General features: G+C 37.9%; 1 protein-coding gene across 2 annotated transcripts in view; it reads left to right on the forward strand.

Moving 5' to 3' along the window:
* LOC135220726 (transmembrane protease serine 11D-like) overlaps positions 1-17,500 on the forward strand; it is a 496,130-nt gene that overhangs the window by 450,745 nt on the left and 27,885 nt on the right. The window lies entirely within an intron of this gene.

Below are 17,500 nucleotides of genomic sequence, written 5' to 3' on the forward strand. Positions count from 1 at the left end.
CATGGATCGAAATGGATCCTGAAGTTTTGTCGCGATGGGTTAGATTTAATTTGATTCAGATTATGTACCTTTGCCTCCTTTTTGTTTTCTATAAAAGAAAACTATTAGAGTTGGTTGTGTCTGTCCGCCCTCAGACCTTAAAAACTAATGAGGCTAGAGGACTGCAGATTTGTATGTTAATCACACACCCTCCATCAAGCATACTAAATTGCAGCCCTCTGGCCTCAGTAATTTTTATTTTATTTAAGGTTAAAGGTAATCATGATCATGCGTCTGGCCCGCTGTAGGTGTCAATAATATTGGCCACCACCGGGCCATGGCCTAAAGTTTCATGGGATGCGGCTGAGAGTTTCATGGGCCGTGGCTGAAAGTTCATAGTCCGTGGTTGAAAGTTCATACAGCATTATACGCTGTACAGAAAACTTGATTGCGCCGAAGAAACTTTAGCGCATTTCTTACTCGTCTATAATTGGTTATAGCTCTAAAATAATACATTTGATGAGACGTAGGACTGAGTATCATTAGTTACCTTTACCAGAAATTTACTGCAAATTTTACTTAATTTCGTTTTTCATCCTTTCAGCACCATGACGTGTATGGTTTAGATTTTGCCTGTAGAAGTTTAGATAGAATTGTTCAATTGGAAGATCTACAGATTATTTCGGCCTCTGAATAAATGTACCCAGTAGAATTTAATTTTTATTGACTATTAAGATGAATCCCTGCAAATACGGATGTTTATAAGAAGAAACCCTTCGACTAAGGACTTTCATAAGAGGAAACCCTTCGACGAAGGACGTTTATCAGAGGAAACCCTTCGACTAAGGATGTTTATCAGAGGAAACCCTTCGACTAAGGACGTTTATAAGAGGAAACCCTTCGACTAAGGACGTTTATAAGAGGAAACCCTTCGACTAAGGATGTTTATAAGAGGAAACCCTTCGACTAAGAATGTTTATCAGAGGAAACCCTTCGACTAAGGACGTTTATAAGAGGAAACCCTTCGACTAAGGATGTTTATCAGAGGAAACCCTTCGACTAAGGACGTTTATAAGAGGAAAACCTTCCACTAAAGACACGTTTATAAGAGGAAACCCTTCGACTAAGGACATATATGAGAGGAAACCCTTCGACTAAGGACGTTTATAAGAGGAAACCCTTCGACTAAGGACGTTTATCAGAGGAAACCCTTCGACTAAGGACGTTTATAAGAGGAAAACCTTCCACTAAAGACACGTTTATAAGAAACCCTTCGCTAAGGACATATATGAGAGGAACACCTTCGACTAAGATTTTTAATCAAGGCAACGCCTTCGACTAAGGACTTTATAAGACGTTTATTTTTAGAAACCCTTCGACTAAAGAAGGACGTTTATAAGAGGAAACCCTTCGACTAAGACGTTTATAAGAGGAAACCCTTCGACTAAGGACGTTTATAAAAGGAAACCCTTCGAACATGGACATCTACAATTCAGAGAAGCTCCGAATTGTGTTCATTACTGAGGCCAGCAATGGCACTGACTGCCAATTTAACGGCACCGCACATATCGTAAAACGCCCGACCAAGAACGGATGAAGTTATAATCCAAGGTTGTTGCAATCGACATAATTGCAGACATGCTTATTCGTACCTGCGTGTCATGCCTAATGATTGCAAATGAAGGTATTATGAGCGTGGATCTGTGAATGGGTGAATTGAGCGGACGGACGGACGTCGGGAGGATGTTGAGGTCGAGCAGGAATCGGGAGAAGGCGATGTGGCCCGATTGCTTACGAGAAGGAGGAAGACGGGGATGTTGTGATGATGATGGTGATGACATCACCGGAAACATCATCTCATATCCAGAGAGAGAGAGAGAGAGAGAGAGAGAGAGAGAGAGAGAGAGAGAGAGAGAGAGAGAGAGAGAGAGAGAGAGAGAGAGAGAGAGAAATGTATTTTGGCCCCGTTGATTGTTGCCTTGTATAGTAAGCTTTTTCATCTGTCGACTCACCGCAAGGCCAAGACCCCAATTAACCTCAGGCTCAGGTGCGTCTGCTACTGCCATCATCCTTTCGATTGCTTACCCATACCCACACTGACAGAGCCTGGCCTATTGCCCCTCCCCCACCCCACCTTCCTTCCCCATATTCCGTACCCTCCTCATTCCAAAGGACTATTGCCTTTCCTTACCCAAGTCATTTATTGGGTGTAGATCCCCAGACACCCCCTCCCCCAATCCCATTTATGAGGGCCTGCTGCCTCGTGCCTTCTTCATCTAGTGGTGCCAGCGTGGGCAATTTTTGTTACGTGATTTTTATTTTCCTATTTAGGCAATTTCAGTCATGGGAATTTGTTAAGGTGCTTCTTCCCTTTCAGGAAGCGCTCTTGAGATATTACCGCTCGTGTCGCATGTCTCTCGTCGCGACGGTATTGTGAAATGGTTGTCGTTTTCGACATGAAAGATGCGATGGAAGAAATGCGTCCAAGAATAGTTAGCTTCTTGGAAGTTATGGAGGTACTGAATTTTATATTTCATTGAAACTGAACGTTTATAAATTGAAACTGAAATATAAATTGAAGTGCAGGTATTATTTTAGACTGTTTAATGCACTGGGGCTCACATGAATTTGTTTGTTTTATTGCAATGGGAATGAGTGCATATCAAACGTTGAGGTTTAGTGTGAGATATTCATGTATTTGTTTTACGATGGTTGCTCTTTGCTTTTAGCTATATGTTTCATGTGATTTGATACTCGTGATAAAGGTCGTCGGTATAGAAAGGGCGTATAATATTTCTGTTTAAAACTTAGAGTAGTGAACTGATTATTAAGTTTGTTTTGGTAGTATTTTAATTCTATTTCTCTGCAATACTGACTTTTAGCATAAGCCAGGTTCCGCAAATTTGTATCTCCTTAAGAACAAACAACAAGTTTTTTTTTTTTTATTTTTTTTTTTTTTTTTAATTTCGTCCTTGCTATACGATTCCTGGGAAGGATTTTGTTAGGAATGCAGCGTTCCTCAACAAAATTTAGATCATATACGTATGCAGTATGTGTGTGTATGGATGTATAGCATATATGTATGTACAGATATGATTGTATGTATGAATATATATATATATTATATATATATATATATATATATTATATATATATATATAATATATATATATATATTATATATTTCTTATATGAAACTCCTTTCATTTTTTCGTTTCCTATTTAATTTCATTACGGCTCAATAACAGAGATGTGGCACCATTTTACCAACCATGCGTCAATCGGTCAATTAGCTTTTTGTGTGTATGGCTGTAATTTTCCACATTTTCGACTTTCCCAGCACCACTGTAGCAGTTTTAACCAAACCAAACAAACAGAAAGCATGCCTTGGTAAAGCGGACTCAAGTTGGTTCAAAATGAATGTACTTGCCCCATTTAAAATGGCTCCCGGGCCATGATAGTACCACAATAGGAATCAAGGAGATGTACGTAGGAACATATTTGAAAATATTTCTTAAGTCTCTCAGTAACTTCGATGCAGTATGTTGATTATTATGCAGAGTCATTCTCATGAAGTGTAGATTCAAGTTTGTTCGCTGGGCCAAAAAGGAGTCCAGAAAAGGGGACTGAGGCGAGTTCATTTTACACTATGGGTAACCTATTCTTAATTATCCCTTATTTTTTCCTTGATTAAGAATCGTGTTGTGGTTTCCTTACATTTCGTAGTATGCTCCTTAAACCTTTATCTTTATTAGGAAATTGTTGAACGGCCCCTTCTGGTTCGTTCCATATGAAAAATCTTTTAAGCCTAATTTGCCGAGACCTCAAGCTTGCTTTTCTAAATGTTTCTTCTTAGTATCTTTATATGTACGTTTGGCCTACAATTTCCACATTTTCGACTGCTCCAAAGCCACTGGATGAATTGCAACCAAACTTGAAACAAACTGACTCTACTTTGCTCCAAAGGGTTTGGTTTGTTGTGTCACTCCTTTCCAGTGAGAAGGGATAAAGGATAGTGAAAATTGTTGATTCCAAAACGCAAGAGACATGTTTCTTATAAAGTAATTATTAAAGTGGGCCTCTGGGCCAGGAAAGACGTCGGTAAGCAGATGATCCTGTTTGTTATGGGCAAGAAAAATTGAACACTGTCTCAGATGAGCAATGTGGCACACAGGAGTCATGTTCTGATTACTGTTATTCCAGTGTGTGAGTTTATATGTATCTATATATCTAATATATATATATATCTATATATATAATATATATATAGATATATAGAGATATATATATATGATATATAGTATAAGTCTATATATTATAATATATCCCACAATAGTAGATATATATATACTAGATCTACACACACACACACACAAATATACACCTAACTCGCATACTGATAATTCTCTCTCTCTCTCTCTCTCTCTCTCTCTCTCTCTCTCTCTCTCTCTCCTCTCTCTCTCTCTCTCATATACATTATTAGGTCAGTCCGTCAATCAATAAGTTGTTTAATTCTTTATTTATATTTATTAATAAATCCTACACTTCTCGAATATGTCAGAATTACATGTGATTTTTTGTTTCTGATATAGGCCATTCACCCCGGATTCTAGTTTGCAAAGTTATAACAGATGTTCTTCTCGTACCTGGGTATAAGGTGGGGTAGGTAGCGCACCACACCTATTATTAAACGGAGAACACCTGTCCTGTCCCACCAGGACAGGACTGTCTTGGGTATTGATTGAGGCTGCGGAGTGGACTGGGGCCACGCTTACCGGATGGTAGTTGCCTGGAATTTTTAGGAAGACCTTTCCGAGTCACTTATGAATACAAATTGACATTCGACGAACAGACAGACAGACATTCTGACCGACACGGGTGAGTTTGCGACATGTATGCAGCCATTTTTATCCTTTTCATAAGACGAGGAAGCGCTTCATAATGTAGTGGGTGATGGAGAGAGAGACGCGATTTTTATTCGTTTCGAATGAGAGGAAGTGCGTTGTTAATAGTGCGCTGGAAGGGAGGACCTATTAGTTAATACAGTTGTTGCCATAATGAGCATAGTGCGATAAGAACTAATTTTGGAGTCTGATAATTAGTTTTCTCCGTTTTCTGTCACTATATTACCATCAGTATGATGTTGGTATTCAGCATTTTCCATTGTATAATTGCAGGTGGGGAGAGAGAGAGAGAGAGAGAGAGAGAGAGGAAGAGAGAGGAGTAGAGAGAGCGAGAGTAGAGAGAGAAGAGAGAGAGAGAGAGAGAGAGAGAGAGAGAGAGAGAGAGAGAGAGAGAGAGAAATTATGGCAGGTGGAACTTGCGGAAATTTTATTTCTAATCTAGGCGCTGGTACTAACACATCCAGAATGGAATGTTATCTCCTTAAATTGAATTCTTTTTAATGGACATAGTGTTTATGTATTGCTGCATTCCGCCTTCACTGCTACCGCTGATGTGCCCCTTCCCTCCCCTAACGCCCATCCTCAATTTCCTTATATAGGAGGAGTGGTCTGTTTCCTGAAAAGAAAAAAGGAGAAATAATTTATCTGTTCCACAGACCATCTGTGTCAGGAGCGGAAAAAGGTTAGGACGCGACCGGTAGGGGGACGGTACTAGCGATGATGGGAGTTGCAAATTTGCAATGCAGTACTGTTAATGAGAGATAACAAAGCTTCATGATATTCGTTATTACGGCAGGGTTTTTCTCTCCCCTTCCGAGGACTGTTAAAAATGAGTGAAAAAAGGGTGTGGTCATTTGGATTTCTTATCTTAAGCCACAGGGCAAGAAATAACTAAGCTTACGCGGACGTTTCCTTATGTTGTGCAGATTCAAGTGATAAGGATCCGGAAAATCTCTAACTCCTCCTCTTTTTAAAAACCTAAGGGCTACGGCATTTCAAATTGACATCCAATGTGTAGTAATGATTAAAGTTCGATCAAATCCATTAATATGCCAAATTTTAGCTCGGGAAAACTTAGTAAAAGTCCAAGTAGTGCAACAGGTACCACAGGCGAGCGGTGTGGCAAAGGTACCTCTTGCTAGAAGTTACTGGTAAATGCTGCAAATGCTGGCTTTTGTTGTGATTTGGAGATAATTATTCTGTCATAACTAGAATGGAGTTGCCCTGGAAAATAAACGGAGATCCTTCGCTAATAATCAATGGTTTGTGGCCGTTGTAAACGTAAACCTGATTGTTTATGAATAATAGGATCGTGCGTATCATCTTAGCAAAAGTGCGTCGGATAAGATAAAGATGCAGAGATTCAAAGCTCAAAGTTACATGAATGTCGTATGCAACCTTTTCATTTACAAAGGATCAGGTGCCTTACCACGAGATCAGTTTTTATTTTAGGTGGTAAAATGAGAGCAAAAAGGGGTGAACAAACAGGAAGCAAAGAGGACGGTAATGAGAGATAAAAAGTCAATTGGTCTTGCTTTTAAGACCGGGGTACCCAAAGGCCTTAAGGCTCTGGAGCCCTCTCTTTGTAATTCCCACTGCAGGGACGCAGGCGAAGGCGTACATGCGTGACTTATATTCTTCAGGTGTTGTTCATTAAGGCATTCTACCGTCATTGATTACAGTCACTGTAATTTTGTGATTACTGCGTTCATGAATATTGAAGGAAGTGATCTGCCATTTGGAGGCTAATGGTATTTGTGCTGCGGTAAAGGAGGATTTTTTTCTTCATATTTATTTTAAATACAAGAGATCCTTGACGTCACGTTTTCATTAATATGGACAGGATTCGATGCATTAATTAAGCGGTTGGTATTTAGGAGCTATGAAGAATCCTCTCTCTCTCTCTCTCTCTCTCTCTCTCTCTCTCTCTCTCTCTCTCTCTCTCTCTCCTCTCTCTCTCTCTCGTAAATGCTTGTCGGAGAGTCCATCTGTAAGCTAATCCCATAGTGTCGAATGTACTCGTATGTTTCGTTTTTGTTCCACAAGGTACTGGAATTTGGTTTAAATTGGAATTCCGGATGCCCTCCCTTTCATTCAAATACACTCACGAAGAAAAATCTTGTTCTGTGTAACACATTTTGACTTTTCATTAGGACTTTTCATTAGCCAGAAGTGGTGTCAAGTAACGCTAGCTATATGTTGTCGCATTTCAAGGACAAAGCACTAGCGTGATAGAGCGCCATGATTGTTGGATGTGTGGCATGTGCAAGTGACAACAACAAGGAGTAGAGAAGAATGAGAAGGAGATGGAGAAGAATTAGATGTTGTTAGATTTCAAAACAAACTATCTACCTCTTGCATTGAGTCTTTCGCAACTTGTTGACTGTGTACATGTGAGAGCACCAAATTGAGAGGGGAAGAAGGCGAGGAAAGAAGGACTAAGCAGAAGAGAACACACAGTGGGAGGAAGAGTAGAGGAAGACACCCAGCAATCCTTCTGGATATCAAGGACACTGAAGGGCGGGAGGGAAAATAAGAATAAATTGCAAGTCTCTGGTGTCGGGAGTAGCACCAGCCACGCCGTCAGGAGGGTGGGGAGACGAGTAGTACCCCTCCCTCCCTTACGGTTGGTTCCTTATCGTTAAGCTTACTCCTCCCCCACTTCTCATGATTATCCAAGACTTACTGCCGTTCTTCTACGCATGAAATTTCTCAATCGTAACTGATATATATATATATTATATATACTATATATATACTATATATATTATATATATATATATCTATCTATATTATATTATATATATCTATATATATATATTATATATGATATTATATATATAATATATCTATACAATTGCAGATTTGCACCATTCAACGTTTGTATATAGATATATATATATTATTATCATTATATATTCAAGCCCCAGATTGGTTTTCGTTGCACATTTAACGTTGTTTTATAGGAATTATGTATACTTTTTATATTTACCCGTATGACGCCCTCTGCGTCGCATGTCGTTGGAGTTGACGACGACGATGATGATTATTATTTTTCACGTAACTGAATGATTATCTTATAATAATATCTGAGGTGATATGTGGATGCATTCTGCGTCAGTTCTGTTTACCGAATAACATCGCGTTCGCAAACACCGGAAATACGGGTTACAATAACGTACCAAATTTGCTGTAGATCACAGTTTGAAATAAAATTACCGGTTTATAGTTAGTTCTCAGCACATGTAAAATCATCTTTGATCAGTGCCTTAAGATGCATTTTCATCTTATTCACATTCGTCAAGACTGGTTTATTATTATTTTCGCCTAGAGGATCACCCTCCATATTTGGGTACGCAAATAACCGGGCAATCATTGCGCCATATTTGAAAATTCCATTATAGTGATTAGTATTAAGTGGTTCGGCTAATGTACTAGTAGACGCATATCATTTTTTATTGTGTTATAGATTTTTGTATTCACTAAATATTGTTTAGCGTTGGCGTTGTTTTACGTAAATGAACTCTTATTATTTTCTGTAACTACTGTTGTAGTTTGCTACTTAGGTTCCTTTTTAAATCCTCAAATGGTAGGATAGGCCTTTCTGAATAAACGAAGTTTTTGGCACGTGGACAAGTTTCAAAGTTGTATATTGTGTTAACTTAAGAAACACTGAAGGTATTTTTCCATTTTGGGTATTTTTCTTCTATCATTTTACAGCACAAATACTTTTTCTTTTCTTTCCCGGTGAAGTTTTCATATTTGACCACATCTAACCGAAGATAAACTCAGTTAGGCACATTTTTCAATTACGGCACAAGAATCTAAAGGCACCTGTGGGCAGGTGGATGTTGCGTTCTTGCTCGGTGATTTTCGAAATGGGTAGTCGCCACCCGTCCTCTCCTGTATTAATTTGCCGGCCTCGATATGTGCTAGAGGTAATGTTAGACCGCCGCAAATGACCACTGGATTTCCTGATCTTTAGTATAAAGAAATATGGTTATGTATAGCATGGATGTTAACTGTCTTACGTATATATTGTGTACTCTTAAAATCTTTCAATCCTTTATTGTTTTTTCCTGAAATTTAACAAGTTATAAATGTATTCACATTTGCTTTTCTTTTTCATGATTTCTCTAACGTTCCCTTTATGTCTGTTCACTCTGAAAATGTGTAGAGATACTGAAGACTTGACGAACACAACTCTGCGTTTCGTTGAGCTATATTTATTGAAATTATTTTTGGTGGGATGGAGACGTTCATTTTGGACCGACCATTGATTTGGTTTATTTGTGTTTGCCCAAATTCTCTCTCTCTCTCTCTCTCTCTCTCTCTCTCCTCGTCTCTCTCTCTGCTCTCTCTCTCTCTCTCTCTCTCTCTCTCTCTCTCTGTTTATATTATATATATATATATATATATATATATATATATATATATATATGTGTGTGTATGTATTATTATGTAATGTATGTACGTTGATGTCGTAGATTTATAATAGGTATGTTGTATGTTATGTATGTATGTATGTATACTGTTCCAGATTGAAAACTTCATCACATTTTTTGCAGATTGATTTTGCTTAACAAAAAGAAGGGTACGTAGCTTTGTGTAAATATGTTAAATCTTACGTTTTTCTAGTCTGTTCAAGCTGTTGTTCATTAAGCCTTCTGGCTCTGTCACTCCATGTGAAATAATCCTAGGTCACATTTATTATAGAAATATTATTTGTTTATTTTTACCTTATGCCGAATGTTGGATATAAAAAGGGATTTTGACATTCTTTAATATGTAATCTCCTAAATTGTGGAGCCCTCGGCCTGTCTTCCTAGTATCTACGAAAAGGCATACTTATTTTCAAATTGTATTAACTGTTTTTCTTTCTTCCGTTCGCCACGTTTTTGGCTTCGCTTTCTCTTTTTAACGCCGACGGAATCTTGAAATAAAGATGGGAATAACTGTCTGTGACTAACTGTATACATCCGCCATTCTTTATGCATTGCGATATCTCCCGCTCACACCAAGGATGACCTTGTTTGCGTGACCTTCCTCGTTAATGCTGTGATGAATTTTTAAGTGATTAACGTGTGATTAAGACCTTCCCTCTTCAGCAGCTCTTACCCCTTCCTTTCCCCTCCCCCAGTCGCTGGGAGACTAGATCGGATCTCTCTCCCCTCTTCTTTTTGTGAAGAGGGTTCAAAAGGTCACTTGATGATAATGACGACTCTGGAGCAGTATCGGAGGACATTCCAGCCGGTCTTGAAAGCGTATAACGAGATTGCGAGATGGGAAAGAGATGCAGGTAGGGAATGACAGTCAAGGAAAGGTGGAGGGAGAGAACTGGAAAAGACGACGTTTTAGGTGATGGTAACAGTAAGGGTAGAATAGATGCATGCGTTATGTGTTATTGTGATTTGATGATTACTTCACGATGCGTATCACTTTTGTCGGTTATAACTAGTGGTTATCTAAAGAAGAGAAGTGAAGGACGTATTAATCAGATCAGTTAATGAAGGTGGGGGATTTTGGTAGTTCGAGTTTCTTGCAGGAGAGTGAAAATTGCTGCAAATAGTTTCGAGCGTGAATTATATCGATAGTAAAATACAAACTAATGGTTGACTGCAAAGAGAGAAAGAGTGTGTGTGTGTGTGTATCATTCGACGTAAAACAAGAGGAAATTTATCATTAATCTTTTAAAAGGAAGGATGTGTGGATGATAATAAGGCAATAGAAAGGAACAAAAGAGGAAACAGGATATGAATTAGTAGACACTAGAGGAAGGAAGTTTCTCTATAGAAAGAGGATCACCAAAAAGGAAAGGAGCCAAAGTAGAAATGTGTCGTAGGAGATGTGACACAAAGAAAGTGAAAAATGAAAGTCAGGAGATGGGCTTAGGACTAGTAATTCTATTGTTAAAATTCTTGCCGTATTTTTTTCATATAAATTTTTTCGCGTAAACTGTATGCAGGGTATAGAAATGGTAGTTAAAGTTAACCATTCCTTTGCATATGCACGCAGTATTTCATCAGATTTTTCCCAGTATTTGTATCAGATGCCATTGATATCCTTGACATTTTAAGAGCAGTTTTTCGCGGAATCGACAGATATAGGAATGGTGTGGAATTTAGTCCCACAGTTGTCGCAGGTAATTCTGGTTGCTGAGATATGGCAGAGGAAAAATAGCTTGGAGTCTCGCTATACCGGATGTGAGTTACACGTGTTGTTCACCATATTACGTCACATTCAGTTATAAATAATAAAACAAAAACACAGAATACAAAGTTGAAAATACGTAGCAATTAAGAACAGTGAAAAACTAGTTTATTTCACGGTCTTTGAAACGTCGTGGATTTCAATTTCAGAAGAAAAAAAAATTCGACCTGCAGATATTAAGGACACAGGGTTCCGATCGTAGGGAATGAAAAATGTCAAAAAGGAAATAAGGAAAAGGATACTCAGTTTTAAACAAGGGTGATATTGAATGATAGATTAAAAGGAAATATATTAAGAAAAGAAAAGAAGTCAATCTTTTTTTGAAAGTTGATACCGTTAGAAACAGGAAAGGTGACTGTTGAGCTCTTTAGTTGATGACCGGGTCGGATAAAAGAGAGGCGGACTTGGATGGAAGACACTTTTTTGGATGGCTGGCGTGGGAGTGAAGGAGGAAAGGTTGGGAGTAGGGTGGGAAGGAGGGCGACAGCCGCAGCGCCATGGCCAATGGAAGGGTTGGAAACACTTTTAAGAAGAACAGGTGGGTGAAGCTTAATGAGCCTGGGAAAACTGGTCGTTCCTCCTGGAGGAGGAGGAGGAGGAGGAGGAAGAGGAGGAAAAGGTAGTAAGGTACAAACACCAGGTTGAGCCAGGAAAGTGAGGACAGGTGTTGCTCAGTTTTCTGGAATCGATCAGAAAGGAAATGTCATTAGAATTTGGCTTGTTGGTCTTTTCACATGACGGCCATTTGTAAGAACAGAGCTTGGACCGGGACTATGGTATTATTCTCACAGTCAAGCTGTGTGAACCATCAGAGGACTGTCGAATCGTTGTAGAGAAAACAGTTCGAGATTCTTGTGGTGTTCTTTCACAATTTTCTCTCCTGGTAACAGTGAAGAGGTTTGAAAGTGAACCGTAAATGTGGGTTAATTTCAGTGCTGCCACATTTAATAAAAGATATCAGATTCCGAATTCAGATTATATTTCACTCGAGGCTGTTACTGAGCAGTAGGAATAAAGGCTTGAGTTTAGATTAGAAATAAGCCAAGATTACAAGTGACAGATCAGCGGCCTATTAATAAACTTTTTATCAAAATATTGTATGGTTACCACGTAAAAGGAACTAAAGTATTTTGCTACGCCTAGCTTTCGGACAACTTTTAAGTTTGTCAGCCTTTGGCTAATTGAGAACGTTTTAGCCGATGCTGTATTGTTTCTAGCATCCGGGGATTACATCTTTTATGTGACCCCCAGAACAAAGAGAGGTCTGTATGTAAAAGGAATCCCAGGTAACTTCCAGTAAGAGTGAATAACTTTTCACCTGGTGTCTTTTCTTTGATTAGTGAATTGAGCGGACCTTGTGAAAGAATAGGAGGAGGGACTCAGACTCAATTTTCTCTCTCTCTCTCTCTCTCTCTCTCTCTCTCTCTCTCTCTCTCTCTCTCTCTCTCTCTCTCTCTGGCTAGGCGGATGGCCCATTCACCGTCGCAGTTTCCTGTCCCGCGAGATGAAAGAGGCTACACGGGTGTACAGGTGTCAACTGACATTTATTTATTGTTTTCGCATCTGTAATCCCGTAGGGGTGGGATGTCTCCTAATTGGGAAGTGGAGGACACTGATTAATTATGAGTTACGATCTATTTACACTTTCGCTTCCTTTTGCGTGAACGTAGTAAGAGCGACGGATTTTCTTTTTCAGAGAACTAGCAGTTTTCCGTTTTTCTGCAATTTTCATTAAGATTCTTCTATTATGCAGCATCTTGTAGATTCATTTTACGTCCGTGTCTTTTTTTCTAATTCAGGCTGCACAGTGAACGAGGCTGGCATGATCTAATAACATCACCTACAGCACAATAGCATTTCCTGACCAGAATATTTTGCATAGTAATTCAAAGATTTTGAAAAGGACAATCTCATATTTGTTCATGTTCATTATGATAACTTTTCTAGGTCACATGAAATACGAATATCAGTTCTTATACCATATCCTGATAAAGGATAAAGTCGTGAGCAAAACAGAGAGAGAGAGAGAGAGAGAGAGAGAGAGAGAGAGAGAGAGAGAGAGAGTGGGGGAGGCGGCTGGGGTGAAAAAATAGAAAGGAAGAGGGATGTTTAGGCGGAAGGAAGTTCGTAATAAGCTTTGCTGTTTCTGCGTGTAGCGCATTTGAAATGCTGCACTAGCAAGGAACCACAGCCACGATAGGGCATGTTGCATACTCCGTACGTTTTCCCTTGCCAGGGGTGGCTTTGAGTAAATAACAACACAACAGTCAATAATAAGACATATATACTTCAACGTTACTAAGATTCATCAGTAACTAATAAAGTCGTTTTTTCCAATACTTGATAGGTCTCCGGCTCGTCCCTCTTGAAGTTTAAATTGTAATACAAATATTGTCACTAAGTTCTCGTCTTCCATTCTTTCTTCATGATTAAAACGGCTCAAAACAATGGCTGATCCATCCTTTTACTTCCTTATTCTCTTTAGCACTTTTGGCTCTTTTCACACTATCCGCCGATTTACTTCTTACTTACAAGAGTTATAGCGTGCATTACTTGAATCATCTCGCCAGTTTAGGTTTTAATTTTCATTTGCATGCAGCATCCATACTTTACTACTTCACTTCTGAAAAGGAAAATTTATTTCAACAGACGATTGTACGTATGTATATCACTTCGTTAAACACATCCATATACATACATACATGCAAACGTGTATATCTCTCTATCTATCTCTATATCTATCCTTATTCTATATATATAATTATTTAATTAATTATTATATTAATGTAATTATATATATACTGTAATATAGAGTTGTTAAAGATAGTTTGCGTGCCTTTTGATGGCTAAGGTGATAAAGACATTGTCATTTACTTACCAACCAAAAACCAATAGGTTCGAGTCCTTGCAAGGTTAGAAGCATATATATATATATATATATATATATATATATATATATATATATATATATATTATATATATATATATATCCGTGTCTTACATAAAGTTGTATGTATATTTGCTTACATTTTACATGCAAACTTTAAGTCTTAGGGTTTTTTCTTTTTTTGCAAGGTAAATGGAATTCGATATTGTGTTGTTTATCTCTTGATTAGTTTTGTATGAAAATGTTTGTTAAACTTATTAATTTTTTTGTAACACTTAAAACATTTTTGGAATTTGTTTATTCAAATAGACCTGATTGAAAGTTGACTCACGTTCTTTATAATGTTAGTAGAAATGAGATATTGGGAAGTAGACTATTTTGTCTTTACGTAAACATGCTCTCTCTCTCTCTCTCTCTCTCTCTCTCTCTCTCTCTCTATCTCTCTCTCTCTCGTCTCTCTCGTCTCTCTCTCTCTCTCGCTCTCTCCAATACCTGAGGGCAAACGAGCGTGAAAGTGTTAGACATCTGACGCTTTGTAAACACGTAATTTTTAGAATATGAAAGGCTGTCTTCATTTTTTTCCTCAAGTAATGAAGTTGTTGCACCTGGAATATTAATGTGAAAGCTTTTGAGAAAATTATGTACAAATTAGTATGTTTAATAATGGAAGAGTTTGCCATTATCTGGCAGATTTTCTCAGTAACGATAGATATATAATAATTATATATTATATATATATATATATATATTAATATATATATATATATATATATGTATATTATATATTACATATATATATATATACACACACACACACACACACACACACACACATATATATATATATATATATATATATATATATATATATATGTGTGTGTGTGTGTGTGTGTGTGTGTGTGTATGTGTATATATATATATATGTATATATATATATATCTATATATATATATATATATATATATATATATATATATATATATACATATATTATTATGGTGTGTTATTAATGCTAAAGGTTGTGCTTCAGTGTGATGGTAATCAGTAGTGTAGTCTGTGTCTGCTGTTGGGTTTAGCAAGTGTCTTGAAAATTTCGCTGAAAGTTTCATGAGAAAATATCGCCCCTCCCTGTTAGAAAATTGTTTTATTAACAGATCTTTAGTTTACGACAGAATGAAATAAAAAGAAGTAAATATTTGGGAAAAGGTAGTCCGTGCCCTATTTCCCTTTAGCACTATTAATTCCATTCAGACTTAGTGTCCGGAATACCAATATTGACTTTATATGGACGTGCCGGGTAGTGTTGTGCCCTTTGTTGACACAAGCTTCCAACGGACGTTACTTCACGAACTTGAGTCTCATCCGTTCACTCCATGAGTACACACACACACACACACACACACACGTTAGCCTAAAATCCCACAGCCTTTGCTGCCTCATCCCAATTCACTCTCTGATAAGATTCTCTGTTGAAGACTTCGAAAGTGTAGCGTTGGTGGTTTCGAGGGACCACTCACAAATATTAACAAGATGGAAACAAATAAAAGGAAAACTGATTAGTTTTGGGGTACCTTCACCTGAACTCACGGGAATCCCTTTTCAAACGTCGCCCAAGGGCAACATAGAATCTGAAATTTAAAACCGACTAATATTGACCATCCAGTCTATATCTAACTAATTTCAATTTCGATGTCATAACGATAAGAGAACTTGGAACATAAATCTCTTTACCAGATATGTTACCACAGTCATGAGATGCCCGGTTGCGCGATTTGTTGTACTCATTAGAAAAGCTTGGAGAGTTCGGGAGAAGAGTGGTACAAAGGGAAGAAATAGAAAGCTTTACGTATCGTCCTGGAAAGAGGTCAGAGGGTGGCGTTTGAGTGAGGCAGGGCTTGATTTCGGGTATGGTTTTTTTTTTTATTGAAGTCTTGAGGCGCAGGGAGAACGGAAGGCTTAAATGATTTTGTATCGGGAATCCGGTAAGAGAGAGAGAGAGAGAGAGAGAGAGAGAGAGAGAGAGAGAGAGAGAGAGAGAGAGAGAGAGAGGGTCCGCATTGGGAGAAGGGTGGATGCTGCTTCAGCTGATGCTGTATCATCCTAATACTCCTAATACTCCATTCGAACATATCCATGGTCATGGTGTATCCAGTCATGATGTATAGTAGGACTCCAGATCGATAAGAACCTGTAGTCGAGTAGGCTACATCATAGTTTGGATGCAATTCGTTTGAGTATTCAAAGCAATATCGTGATTTGGTTGTCGTTCTTCTTTAGTATGCATTTCAAGACGTTAGAAAACATTTTTATATAAGTAATTTTGCCAATGCTCTCTCTGAAACCACATTGTTTATATTTTATGAGGTCGCGGTAATTCTTATGCTTTTTCGCTGCTCGGGTAAACGGTGTTTCAAGAAATTAAACGAAAATCCTGTCTGTTGATTACCCTGGAAAAGTGACCATATTGCTCCAAGTACTTCAAGTTTACTAAAGCTTTAGATTTCTTGACGTACTTGAGGTCTGATGTTTTTCAGGTTGAGAGTTCTTGACATACTATTATATTACCGGGATGAGGTGAAACTGCTTTCACTTTATAACAGTGTTGTTTTCATAAAACTGTATCCATGCTGTGTGTAATTAATATTTACATATGCGCATAAGTTAATTCTCTTTCTGTGGTTCTTTTCATTTAACAAAAATGACTAGATTCTGAATTCTGTAGCTCTCTCCAGTGGCGAAAAATATAAGCATAATGCTTTTGTCCAGGCAAAGACGAAAGATGGAAGATTTATTTTCCTTTGGAGAAGCGGTTTTGTTGTGTGTGGACCGAGAACTCAAGAGCTCTTCACAGCCGGATGGAGAGAGGCAGCAGGATTATAGAAGGGGGCAGGAAGTGGTGGGTCTTCGGCCAAAACCCTCCGCCCACTCTCTCTCTCTCTCTCTCTCTCCTTCCTTCAGCTCATCCCTTCCACCTACTTTTCACCTCCACCTTCCTTAACCTTTGTCCCAACGCTGGCAGAAATCACAGTATCATTTTTTAAAAAGAAGGAATATGAAATCCACAAACCTTTTTCTTTTGCCTGTACGAAGTATTCTTTTTTAGTATTTGAAATATTTTAGAAAAAATTATAACCTAAGTTTTGCCTGTTGGCTGTTTCCTTTACTGGTTGATGAGATTGTTGCGCTTTTTCATTGCATTTAGATAGAGCTTTTGTTTGATGTTCAGTAATAGGCAAAGCAAAAAGCTTAAGCATAAAAGTTTTTGTTATTGCCAGTGAATAGTTTTGTTCCAAGTTTACTTGTAACTTGATAATGGTTTTTTGTTTATTTTGTATGTTTATTGGTGATTTTTATTGTAGTTGATAAAGAATTTTGCAGTTTCTTTTTTCTACAGTGCCTTCTAGTTGATTTTTTAAATTTTTTACTTTATCAAAATTCCTCCCGTGTTTACTTCTGTTTTTTTTTCTAAAAATCTTTAAGATTTCTTCATTGTTTAGACATTATCATTATTATTGTTGCA

The sequence above is a fragment of the Macrobrachium nipponense genome, chromosome 2, assembly GCF_015104395.2.
Source record: "Macrobrachium nipponense isolate FS-2020 chromosome 2, ASM1510439v2, whole genome shotgun sequence".
NCBI lineage: Eukaryota > Metazoa > Arthropoda > Malacostraca > Decapoda > Palaemonidae > Macrobrachium > Macrobrachium nipponense.